Source organism: Oncorhynchus clarkii, chromosome 9 (assembly GCF_045791955.1).
Source record: "Oncorhynchus clarkii lewisi isolate Uvic-CL-2024 chromosome 9, UVic_Ocla_1.0, whole genome shotgun sequence".
NCBI classification, from domain to species: Eukaryota; Metazoa; Chordata; class Actinopteri; order Salmoniformes; family Salmonidae; genus Oncorhynchus; species Oncorhynchus clarkii.
The window spans coordinates 44887399-44900565 of record NC_092155.1 but is presented as its reverse complement, the minus strand read 5'-3'; the positions used below and the strand labels follow the sequence as shown (position 1 = coordinate 44900565).

The window sequence follows — 13167 nt, the reverse complement described above, 5'->3', positions numbered from 1 at the left end:
AGACATTACCTTGCTCTCTGATTTGCTGGTGCACATGTGTATATGACTGTGCAGGAAAGAGAGAGAACGGATTTCATGGATGACTGATTGTAATGGGGCTATGGAATGATGCTCATAGTTCTGTCTATTACCTTTCTCATTATTCTCTGACCTCATTATAGTGTTGACTGTGAAATGAATAAGACGGATAATCAACTTAATGCCAATCAACTAAGTGGAGAGTGAATACGTTTTTAGTTGAATTCAAGCGGGATGATACACTTTACAACTAGTCTATAGCTAGTATCATTACTTTAAGACCTTTCCTGACATAACATTATTATACACCTTTGGGAGAAATGTTTCAAATCATGCAATACTATGTGATGGATTCAATAGAACTGTACTTGTAAGAAAAGTTTTAGTGACATTACAGCAGTTCCTCCTGATGCTGGAGCTTGTAATCAGCAGTGAAAGGAAGCTGAAAGCTCAAACGACTCCCCGTCACTACTATACTGCTACAAATGAGACGAGCAGAACGGTCTTAGCGCTATCAGTCTTAATGAATTAGACTTTGAAGTGGAAATAGAGCTTAAAATTCTTACATTTTACTTTTAAGGTAAAGACTGAGAGATCGAGCATTTTGTCATTAAGCTCGGGTGGAGCTGGAGGTAGCTTTGATGATAAAGCGCCCTTTAACTTTTAGTGACAGTTGTGTGTTTTGTCTTTTTTCCTCTATTGAGTCACACAAAACCCCCCCTAGCAAAATCTCTTCCTCCTCACCACACACACACACACACATTTTCGTGAAATTTCATGACTTTTTGGGGAGTAAAAATGTTGCACATACTTTTTTTAAATTTTCCCTACCTCCCAACCCTAATCCTACCCCTTAACCTAACCTTAACACACACACACACAGGCGTGCACACACACCACCCCTCAGCCCTAATTCAGCCACAGTTGTCCATCTCAGATACATAGTCTATGGATACATAGTCTATGATATAGGTTGGAATCTCTGAAATGTGTTTAATGTATTCTGACTGTAGACAGTATATACATGTACTGTGTATGTTACTGTACCTTTGAAGCTTTCAGTACAAGCAGTATTACTGATTGCTGACATTACAAATTTGAAGTGTCCTGAAATGACTTTAATGTTGCACTGACATTTCTAATACATACAGTTGAAGTCGGAAGTTTACATACACTTAGGTTGGAGTCATTAAAACTCCACAAATTTCTTGTGAACAAACTATAGTTTTGGAAAGCCGGTTAGGACCGCTACTTTGTGCATGACACTAGTCATTTTTCCAACAATTGTTTACAGACTGCTAATTTCACTTATAATTCACTGTATCACAATTCCAGTGGGTCAGCAGTTTACATACACTAAGTTGACTGTGCCATTAAACAGCTTGGAAAATTCCAGAAAATTATATCATGGCTTTAGAAGCTACTGATAGGCTAATTGACAATTGAGTCAATTGGAGGTTTTCGAGTGGATGTATTTCAAGGCCTACCTTCAAACTCAGTGCCTCTTTGCTTGACATCATGGGAAAATCAAAAGAAATCAGTCTGGTTCATCCTTGGGAGAAATTTCCAAACGCCTGAAGGTACCGCATTCATCTGTACAAACAATAGTATGCAAGTTTAAACACCATGCAGCCATCATACCGCTTAGGAAGGAGACGTGTTATGTCTCCTAGAGATGAACGTACTTTGGTGCAAAAAGTGCAAATCAATCCCAGAACAACAGCAAAGGACCTTGTGAAGATTCTGGAGGAAAGAGGTACAAAAGTATCTACAGTGGGGCAAAAAAGTATTTAGTCAGCCACCAATTGTGCAAGTTCTCCCACTTAAAAAGATGAGAGAGGCCTGTAGTTTTCATCATAGGTACACTTCAACTATGACAGACAAAATGAGAAAAAAAATCCAGAAAATCACATTGTAGGATTTTTTATGAATTTATTTGCAAATTATGGTGGAAAAAACTTTTGTTATTGACCAAATACTTAATCTCAATACTTTGTTATATACCCTTTGTTGGCAATGACAGAGGTCAAACGTTTTCTGTAAGTCTTTACAAGATTTTCACACACTGTTGCTGGTATTTTGGCCCATTCCTCCATCTCCTCTAGAGCAGTGATGTTTTGGGGCTGTTGCTGGGCAACACGGACTTTCAACTCCCTCCAAAGATTTTCTATGGGGTTGAGATCTGGAGACTGGCTAGGTCACTCCAGGACCTTGAAAAGCTTCTTATGAAGCCACTCCTTCTTTGCCTGGGCAGTGTGTTTGGGATCATTGTCATGCTGAAAGACCCAGCCACGTTTCATCTTCAATGCCCTTGCTGACGGAAGGAGGTTTTCACTCAAAATCTTACGATACATGGCCCCATTCATTCTTTCCTTTGCACAGATCAGTCGTCCTGGTCCCTTTGCAGAAAAATGGCCCCAAAGCATGATGTTTCCACCCCCATGCTTCACAGTAGGTATGGTGTTCTTTGCATGCAACTCAGCATTCTTTGTCCTCCAAACACGACGAGTTGAGTTTTTACCAAAAAGTTATATTTTGGTTTCATCTGACCATATGACATTCTCCCAATCTTCTTCTGGATCATCCAAATGCTCTCTAGCAAACTTCAGATGGGCCTGGACATGTACTGGCTTAAGCAGGGGGACACGTCTGGCACTGCATAATTTGATTCCCTGGTGGCGTAGTGTGTTACTGATGGTAGGCTTTGTTACTTTGGTCCCAGCTCTCTGCAGGTCATTCACTAGGTCACCCTGTGTGGTTCTGGGATTTTTGCTCACCGTTCTTGGGATCATTTTGACCCCACAGGGTGAGATCTTGCGTGGAGCCCCAGATCGAGGGAGATTATCAGTGGCCTTGTATGTCTTCCATTTCCTAATAATTGCTCGCACAGTTGATTTCTTCAAACCAAGCTGCTTTCCTATTGCAGATTCAGTCTTCCCAGCCTGGTGCAGGTCTGTAACTTCAGGTCTGTAAGGTCTACTATTTTGTTTCTGGTGTCCTTTGACAGCTCTTTGGTCTTGGCCATAGTGGAGTTTGGAGTGTGACTGTTTGAGGTTGTGGACAGGTGGCTTTTATACTGATAACAAGTTCAAACAGGTGCCATTAATATAGGTAACGAGTGGAGGACAGAGGAGCCTCTTAAAGAAGAAGTTACAGGTCTGTGAGAGCCAGAAATCTTGCTTGTTTGTAGGTGACCAAATACTTATTTTCCACCATAATTTGCAAATAAATTCATTAAAAATCCTATAATGTGATTTTCTGGATTTTTTAGGTTGTTTCTGGATTTGCTTAGGTTGTGAGAGGCTCAAATCCCGGACGAGCCAGCTATTAAGAATGTGAAAAATGTCATCAAAGTCTGCATCATACCTAAGAAGTTATATGATTTCTATGGAAAAGCATTGTCTGTTAACCTTCGTTTTTCACCAGTAATGCCTTGTATATTCCAGAAGGGGGTTCCATTTCATATTTTTCTCTGAAAATATGGGTTAAAGCTATATAAAGGGCTCGCCCGGGATTTGAAGCAAGGACCTCTCGCACCAAAGCGTGAATCATACCGCTAGACCAATGAGCCACTTTATGTCATATAGAACATTACTGATGAAAGACGACCGTTAACAGCCCATGTGTTTCTCATTTTGTCTGTCATAGTTGAAGTGTACCTATGATGAAAATTACAAGCCTCTCTCATCTTTTTAAGTGGGAGAACTTGCACAATTGGTGGCTGACTAAATACTTTTTTGCCCCACTGTATATCCACAGTAAAACGAGCCCTATATCGACGAGCCCTATATCGACCGCTCAGCAAGGAAGAAGCCACTGCTCCAAAACCTCCTTAAAAAATGCAGACTACAGTTTGCAACTGCACATGGGGACAAAGATTGTACTTTTTGGAGAAATGTCCTCTGGTCTGATGAAACAAAAATATAACTATTTTGCCATAATGACCATCGCTAGGTTTGGAGGAAAAAGGTGGAATCTTGCAAGATGAAGAACACCATCCCAACCGTGAAGCACAGGGCTGGCAGCATCATGTTGTGCTTTGCTGCAGGAGGGACTGGGGGACTTCACAAAATAGATGGCATAATAAGGAAGGAAAATTATGTGGCTATATTGAAGCAACATCTCAAGACTTCAGTCAGGAAGTTCAAGCTTGGTCGCAAATGTGTCTTCCAAATGGACAATGACCCCAAGCATACTTCCAAAGTTGTGGCAAAATGGCTTAAGGACAACGGAGTCAAGGTATTGGAGTGGCCATCACAAATCCCTGACCTTTATCCCATAGAAAATTTGTGGGCAGAACTGAAAAAGCGTGTACGAGCAAAGAGGCCTACAAACCTGACTCAGTTACACCAGCTCTGTCAGGAGGAATGGGCCAAAATTCACCCAACCTATTGTGGGAAGCTTGTGGAAGGCTACCCGAAACGTTTAACCCAAGTTAAACAATTTAAAGGATATGCTACTAAATAATAATTGAGTATATGTAAACTTCTGACCCACTGGGAATGTGATGAAAGAAATAAAAGCTGATATAAATCCTTCTCTCTACTATTATTCTGACATTTCACATTCTTAAAATAAAGTGATGATCCTAACTGGCCTAAAACAGGGAATTTTTACTAGGATTAATTGTCAGGAATTGTGAAAAACTGAGTTTAAATGTATTTGGCTAACGTGTAGGTAAACTTCCGACTTCAACTGTAACTTCAAGGTGCCACAGCCATTGAGCTACATTCAACCCCGGTCAACAGGAGATTTAACATTATACAAACACATTTCGTACAAGCACTAGCTCAGCCCAGGGATTAAACTCTAGTTTAGTTTCATGTCAAGTCAAACAGCAGTTACCTAAAGTGCCGTCAGAAAGTATTCCCACCCCTTGACTCTTTCCACATGTTGTTGTGATACGGCCTGAATTAAAAATGGATTCAATTGAGATTGTGTGATGTATGTAAACTTCCGACTTCAACTGTATGCTGTATAACATGGCTTTGATTAAGCTTTCAGTAGAAGATATTATAGTGGAGTCGATAGATTTGCCATAGATTAAAATGACTTTTTCCTCTCCTCTTTTCTCCACTCAGCCTCAATATTCCCTAATGAAAATGTGCAAACCAGCAGAAAACTCCATTCAATAAATGGTCACCAGATGGCGCCATGATCTCTTCGCTAATTGTTTCTTAGGAAGGGAGGATAAAAAAGTTAGCATTGTCCATAGACAACTTTTGAAATTACTTAAGAAATCCCACAAAATTGTCAACAGTGACACTGGAATCACAGAGAAAGATGAATTATGACCATCGACTTCCGTTTGAATATCCAAGAAAGGTGATTAAATTAAAACCAATCTTTGATGATTACATTCAAAATGAATGAATGTAATCATCAGGGGGTAAATGTCAAATGATAACATGCTAACTTCAGAAAAATATGAGATGTAATAGAAGTAATATTACAGACCATACGTTCTCATTCAAAGTAATGCATCGTGTCTTGATCTATGTGTCCTTTTCTATGTTCGGAGCTGTATCAAAAAGCTAAGGTACTGTATAAGGTGTCAAAGCTGACTATGCTGAAAAACCTTGTTAGTGCATAGGTCAAATGTGCTTGTTGATGCTCATTTGAATTTCCTGTCTTTTTGGCTTCAGACAAATGCTAAATATTATTGTTTTGTATTAATACTATTCCCCTCTCATAGACAATTGTTATAGTACAGTATGTTTTCCATATGTATTGTGGCTTGAATTTTTCTGTGAAATGGGTAGACGTTTTTGCAATTGTATCTGACAGTCTAGAAAGTCCTAATTGAATCACTTGAACGGCTTGATGCTTGATACTGTAGCTACATACTTAACCATAACTTTGATGAAATATTGAAATATTAATTATTCACAGATGACATCTTTACCTACTTAGGTCAGGGAGTACAGGGGGGAGGTTTTGTAACAAACACAAACACACACAAATTTAATGAGCTGTGATTACGTTTATGAGGATGATGATCATTATGTTCCTATCGGTCATCTACCACTATAAATAGATGAAAGGTTCATTGAAGAGCCGGCCAGCCAAGTTCTACTGTTAGTCCTCACTGTCAATTCAGATAAAATAACTAAACCATGTTAATTATGCAAAGTAGTACCACACATACAGTGTGTGTGTCTGTGTTTGCTTGTGTGCATGTGTGGTTGTGAATGCTACTTCGTAAGGCGTAAGGATTTCACCATTTAGTTATTGACTGGATTCGTCTGGAATTTCACCTTTTAGTTATTGACTGGATTCGTCTGGATCGTGAGGTCAACCAGTCTTTTTTCTTGTTTTCAGCATGTTTTTCAAGAATGGCGAGGATCATCATTGACTCTTTTGGTCTGCATTTACCCATGATTTCAAAGTGAGAAAATAGGACTGCTTTATTTTATTTTATCATAACATTCGGAAAGTATTCAGACCCCTTGACTTTTTCCACATTTTGTTACATTACGGGCTTATTCTAAAATGGATTAAATAAAACTAATGACTCACCAATCTACACACAATAACCCATAATGACAAAGCGGGATTTTAGATTTTAGAAGGGTACCAAAACATTTTCTGCAGCATTTAAGGTCCCCAAGTGACCTCCATCATTCTTAAATGGAAGAAGTTTGGATCCAACAAGACTCTTCCTAGAGCTGGTCGTCCAGCCAAACTGAAAAAATTGGGGGAGAAGGGCCTTGGTCAGGGAGGTGACCAAGAACCTGATGGTCAATCTAAAAGAGCTCTAGAGTTCCCCTGTGGAGATGGGAGAACCTTCCGGAAGGACAACCATCTCTGCAGCACTCCTTTATGGTAGTGGCCAGACTGAAGCCACTCCTCAGTAAAAAGCACATGACAGCCCGCTTGGAGCTTGCCAAAAGGCACCTAAAGACTCTACGACCATGAGAAACAAGATTCTCTGCTCTGATGAAACCAATTTTGAACTCTTTTGCCTGAATGCCAAGCGTCACGCATGGAGGAAACCTGGCACCATCCCTACGGTGAAGCATAGTAGTGGCAGCATCATGTTGTGGGGGTGTTTTCCAACGGCAGGGACTGGGAGACTAGCCAGGACCGAGTTAAAGGTGAACGGAGCAAAGTACAGAGAGATTTCTTGATGAAAACCTGCTCCAGAGCACTCAGGACCTCAGACTTGGGTGAAGGTTCACCTTCCAACAGGACAACAACCCTAAGCACACAGCCAAGACAACGCAGATGTGGCTTCGGGATAAGTCTCTGAATGTTCTTGAGTGGCCCAGCCAGAGCCCGGACTTGAACCCTATCGATCATCTCTGGAGAGACCTGAAAATAGCTGTGCAGCAACGCTCCCCATCCAACCTGAAAGAGCTTGAGAGGATCTGCAGAGAAGAATGGGAGAAACTCCCCAAATACAGGTGTGTCAAGCGTGTAGTGTCATACCCAGGAAGATAATTTCCGCCAAAGGTGCTTCAACAAAGTACTGATTAAAGGGTCTGAATACTTATGTAAATGTTATTTTTTATAGCAAAAAAAATCTAAAACCTGTTTTTGCTTTGACATTATGAGGTATTGTGTGTAGATTGAATAGGGGGAAACAATTTAATACATTTTAGAATAAGACTGTAACTTAACAAAATGTGGAAAAAGTCAACAAGTCTGAATAATTTCCAAAGCCACTGTATGTCCCAAAAAATGTTTTTCCTGAGCTTTCTTATATCACTTAGATAAAGGACAGACACTTCAAAACCTTATTCCTTATGATTCATTTTTTGACTGTCTTTTTTGCAATTCAAGAATGTGTTATTAAAGGCGTTTTGATAGGCTATAGTAGTAAACTGCCACATTCGATATCATATCCCCCCAAAAAGTAAAAAAATAAATAATTAAATAATAATAATTATATATATATATATATATATATATATATATATATATATATATATATATATATATATATATACCTAAAGGGGTCTTAAAATTCAAAATCAAATACCCAAATGATCCATGGTATGGCCGTCTTAAACAATTCCATGTTAGGGTAGTCAAACCTTGTTCACCAAGGACCTGGGAAAGAGTTGCAGGGTGGAGGAAAAGTATTTATAAAGGATAAATAACCATCACTTTGCAGAAGGCCACGCAAAAACACTTAACTAATGATCAGTAAATGGATTATAAGGACCTAATTTCTTATGACTCAATATTAAACACTTTAAAAGTTGTTTCTAAATGTGTGAATAATTACATTACTAACATTTACAAATGTTTAATGATTAATAAATTATGAATAAACAATTTTTCTTTCGTAACCGGCCACGACCGGGAGGTCCGTGGGGCGACGCACAATTGACCTAGCATCATCCGGGCTTGGCCAGTAGGGATATCCTTGTCTCATCGCACACCAGCGACTCCTGTGGCGGGCCGGGCGCAGTGCACGCTAACCAAGGTTGCCAGGTGCACGGTGTTTCCTCTGACACATTGGTGCGGCTGGCTTCCGGGTTGGATGGCGCTGTGTTAAGAAGCAGTGCGGCTTGGTTGGGTTGTGTATCGGAGGACGCATGACTTTCAACCTTTGTCTCTCCCGAGCCCGTACGGGAGTTTTAGCAATGAGACAAGATAGTAGCTACTAAAACAATTGGATACCACAAAATTGGGGAGAAAAAAGGCTAAAATTCAACAAAAAAAACTTTAAAAAATTAACTATTTTACCTATCCATTATAAATGAGTTATTATAAAGTGTTACCCAACAATGTTGACTGCCATCACTCCAAACCTATTGAGCAAACACTCAGCTTTTTTTTACTGTTGCTATGAATCGTTACTGTAGCCTATGCTATTTAATAAACTATAGTATCAAATCAATCCACAATGGAGTATGGCGAGAATATTACGTGCCCCCAGCCGAATTGGAGTTGATGACAACACAAAGGCTGTCAATAACCCACAGAACTTGAGCCAATGGCATGCAGTATTAAGCCATGAAACGCGTTGATTGGCCAGTGAGTGGCCAAGCCCTCGTCACACCTAGAATTTATTTATTGACCAAAACCCAGCCCTTTCGCAACACCGCCAGCTATTGTGCTCCTACTTCCTGCGGTGAACATTTCTGACACACCTCAGGATATATTGCGCTACCACCAGCACTAAGATTTACCATTGCGTTAGTTTTGTTAAAATAGAGCCCAAGCATTTTCTATGCAGAAAAATCCCTGCACACACACACACAACGTCCCCATAACCTTGTGTAAGGGCTTCCTCAGATCCATTAAGTACTTGCTACAGAGCTACGTTGGGCCCCAGACACTAAAGTCATGTGCCTTTGATTTCATGATGTGCCTTTGATTTAATTTCATGTGTATTATCCATCTCTCTGCCCGCTGCTCAACACCAGTTTGGTGACATCGTCGAGGAGTGGACAGCAGTTGAGAGAGAGGTAAAGAGGGCGAGAGTGTTAAACGTGTGTTAAAGAGAATGATGGGAGAGGTATAGCGAGGGGAGCGACAGAGCTTTGGAGAGGTTGACAGCCAGAGATAGTGATGGTGAGCAGGTGAGGATGAGAGGGAAAGTGAAGAGATAAGAGCTGTCACCATTGAGGAGGAGAATTTTATTCTCCATTATTTGATCACTGTGGGCAGAAAAAGAGATTGAAAGTGCTGCTTTAAAGCTAGAATCCTTAGTTGCTACATCCATTTGTGGACTTATAAATTAATAATTTACCCATTGATTCTTGAAGAATACAATCAATAAATACCTCTTGAGCTTAGTTCAACTGCTGTATCCCATCAGAACCCAAAATATAAGCTTGTTTTACTCTAATGGTTGTATATAATGTATATATAGCATCAAAACAGGGTTAAAACTATAATTTCACATCATGTATGGTACGTCCTTGCATCCATAACTCTGTTTTTGACAGTGGTTACATTTCTCCAGGCCCATCCCTCCCGTCCATTTTTACAGAAACAGAGGCAGGGTGATCCTATCAGGGATCAAGGTAAGACCTAAGTACAGACTGTGTGAAGTAACAATGTTTATTGTAAAACCAGGTGCAGGCAAATGACAGGTCAAGGCCAGCAGTTGTCGGTAATCCAGAGTAGGAGCAAAGGTACAGGATGGCAGGCAGGCTCAGGGACAGGCAGAGTTTAGTAATCCAGGGGTGGAGCAAAGGTACAGGACGGCAGGTGAGCTCGGGGTCAGGGACAGGCAGAATGGTCAGGCAGGCGGGCTCGGGGTCAGGACAGGGAAGTATCAAAATCAGGAGGGTGAGAAAAGAGAAACTGGAAAAGGCAGAAGCTGACGAACTGGCAACACACAAACAGAGAACACAGGTATAAATACACAGGAGACAATTGGGGAAGATGGGCAACACTTGGAGGGTGTGGAGACAAGCACAAGGACAGGTGAAACATATCAGGGCGTGACAGATTTGCTTTGTTATTGTTTCAAGTAACGATTCTTGCTTTAAGAGGTGATTACGTAAACACCAGTGGAGGCTGCTTACGGGAGGACGGATCATAATAATAGCTGGAACGGAGCAGATGTAATGGCATCAAACCATGTGTTTGATGTATTTGATACCATTCTACTTATTCCGCTCCCGTCCTTCACAATTAAGGTGCCACCAACCTCTTGTGATAAAAGCTAAATGCTCTGCACTATCCAGCCCTCTTTTAACTGATACCGGGGCCAAGGCAACAGCTTGGTTACACTGCCGGCAGTAAGAGATAAGTATGGGGTGAGAGAGAGAGAGAAAGAACTACTGTTTGTTTGTATACACTGGAGGTGGCCCAACCTGCCACTCCCCAGTAAACAAGCAAATGTATACCGTAGCTTCAGATGTTTTGTTTTTTTCATGTCGTGTCATCCCTTTACCACTACACATATGTAAGAATGTGGAAATGTTATGTAATGGACGTTTAAAGGTCATGCTGTGTAACTTTTTGTCATCATTCTTTCTGTCCATATTCAGTACTTGTAGGTGGATGTGAACTCTATCAAACTTCCCATATAAGGACGTAGCCAAGCTAAAAGGAATGAGGAAATGGAAAATATTGGGGGGGGTTCTGAGATTGGAGGCAGGCTTTGATATTTGGGGGTGGAATTCCGTTGGTACTCACTGTACCATTGGGAGCCTAGTTCCTTTGCTTCAGGTCGTCATTGTAAATAAGAATTTGTTCTTAATTGACTTACAGTACCAATCAAAAGTTTTAACACACCCACTCATTCAAGGGTTTTTCTTTATTTTTACTATTTTCTACATTGTAGAATAATAGAGAAGACATCAAAACTATAAAATAATACATATGAAATCATGTATTAACCAAAAAAGTGTTAAACAAATCAAAATACATTTTAGATTTTAGATTCTTCAAAGTCGCCACCCTTTGCCTTGATGACAGCTTTGCACATTCTTGGCATTCTCTCAACCAGCTTCACCTGGAATGCTTTTCCAACAGTCTTGAAGGAGTTCCCACATATGCTGAGCACTTGTTGGCTGCTTTTCCTTCACTCTGCAGTCCGACTCATCCCAAACCATCTCAATTGGGTTGAGGTAGGGTGATTGTGGAGGCCAGGTCACCTGATGCAGCACTCCATCACTTACATAGTCTGGAGGTGTGTTGGGTCATTGTCCTGTTGAAAAACAAATGATAGTCCCACTAAGCGCAAACCAGATGGGATGGAGTATCGCTAAAGAATGCTGGGGTAGCCATGCTGGTTAAGTGTGCCTTGAATTCTAAATAAATCACAGACAGTGTCATCAGTAAAGCAGCCCCACACCATCACACCTCCTCGTCCATGCATCACGGTGGGAACCACACATGCGGAGATCATCCGTTCACCTGCTGTGCGTCTCACAAAGATACAAAGATACGGCGGTTGGAACCAAAAATCGTAATTTTGGACTCACAGACCAAAGGACAGATTTCCACTGGTCTAATGTCAATTGCTGGTGTTTCTTGGCCCAACCAAGTCTCTTCTTCTTATTGGTGTCCTTCAGCAGTGGTTTCTTTGCAGCAATTCGACCATGAAGGCATGATTCACACAGTCTCCTCTGAACAGTTGATGTTGAGATGTGTCTGTTACTGGAACTCTGTGAAACATGTATTTGGGCTGCAATTTCTGAGGCTGGTAACTCTAATGAACTTATCCTCTGAAGGAGAAATAACTCTGGGTCTTCCTTTTCCTGTGGCAGTCCTCATCAGAGCCAGTCATCATCGCGTCTGATGGTTTTTGCGAGTTCATTTGAAGAAACTTTCAAAGTTCTTGACATTTTCCGCATTGACTAACCTTCATGTCTTAAAGTAATAATGGACTGTTGTTTCTCTGCTTATTTGAGCTGTTCTTGCCATAATATTGACTTGGTCTTTTACCAAATAGGGCTATCTTCGGTATACCACACCTACCTTGTCACAACACAACTGATAGGCTCAAACGCATTAAGAAGGAAAGAAATTCCACAAATTAACTTTTAACATGGCACACCTGTTAATTGAAATGCATTCCAGGTGACTACCTCAGGAAGCTGGTTGAGAGAATGCCAAGAGTGTGCAAAGCTGTCTTCAAAGGGTGGCTACTTGGAAGAATCTCAAATCTCAAATATATTTTTATTTGTTTAACACTTTTTTGGTTACTATGTAATTCCATGTGCGTTATTTCATCGTTTTGATGTCTTCACTATTATTCCACAATGTAGAAAATAGTAAAAATAAAGAAAAACCCTGCAATGAGTAGGTGTGTACAAACTTTTGACTGGTACTGTACCAGTATAAATAACAGTGAAATAAAGCTTCCCCTCTGTGGTAGCTCTCGCAAAGCTAACATCCACTCTTTGTCTTATCATACCCAGATAAACTTTTTTGCTCTCATAGCATTACCTTCTTGTATATCTACTGCTTATACCTTACACTTTCTTGGATCTTATTTCTCCCTCTCATATCTCATTACACATCTCTCCACCTCCTCCCCTATACATTACTAAGGCACTTGAATAATCTTGCATAACCACACACTCAACCCAATTACTCTATATATTAAAGAAACACAAGGTCACTTCCTAATTCAGATCTGTTAGTTTACACCGGCTTGCTAACTAAGAGTCAACACTGCTCTCTGTAATGGTATGAGATGTTTTACGATGTATGTGTGCGTGCATGTGTGAC

At 40.5% G+C, this 13167-nt stretch overlaps 1 protein-coding gene across 5 annotated transcripts in view; it reads left to right on the top strand.

The window, feature by feature from the left end:
• LOC139416394 (voltage-gated potassium channel subunit beta-2-like) overlaps positions 1-13167 on the top strand; it is a 112193-nt gene that overhangs the window by 64131 nt on the left and 34895 nt on the right. The window lies entirely within an intron of this gene.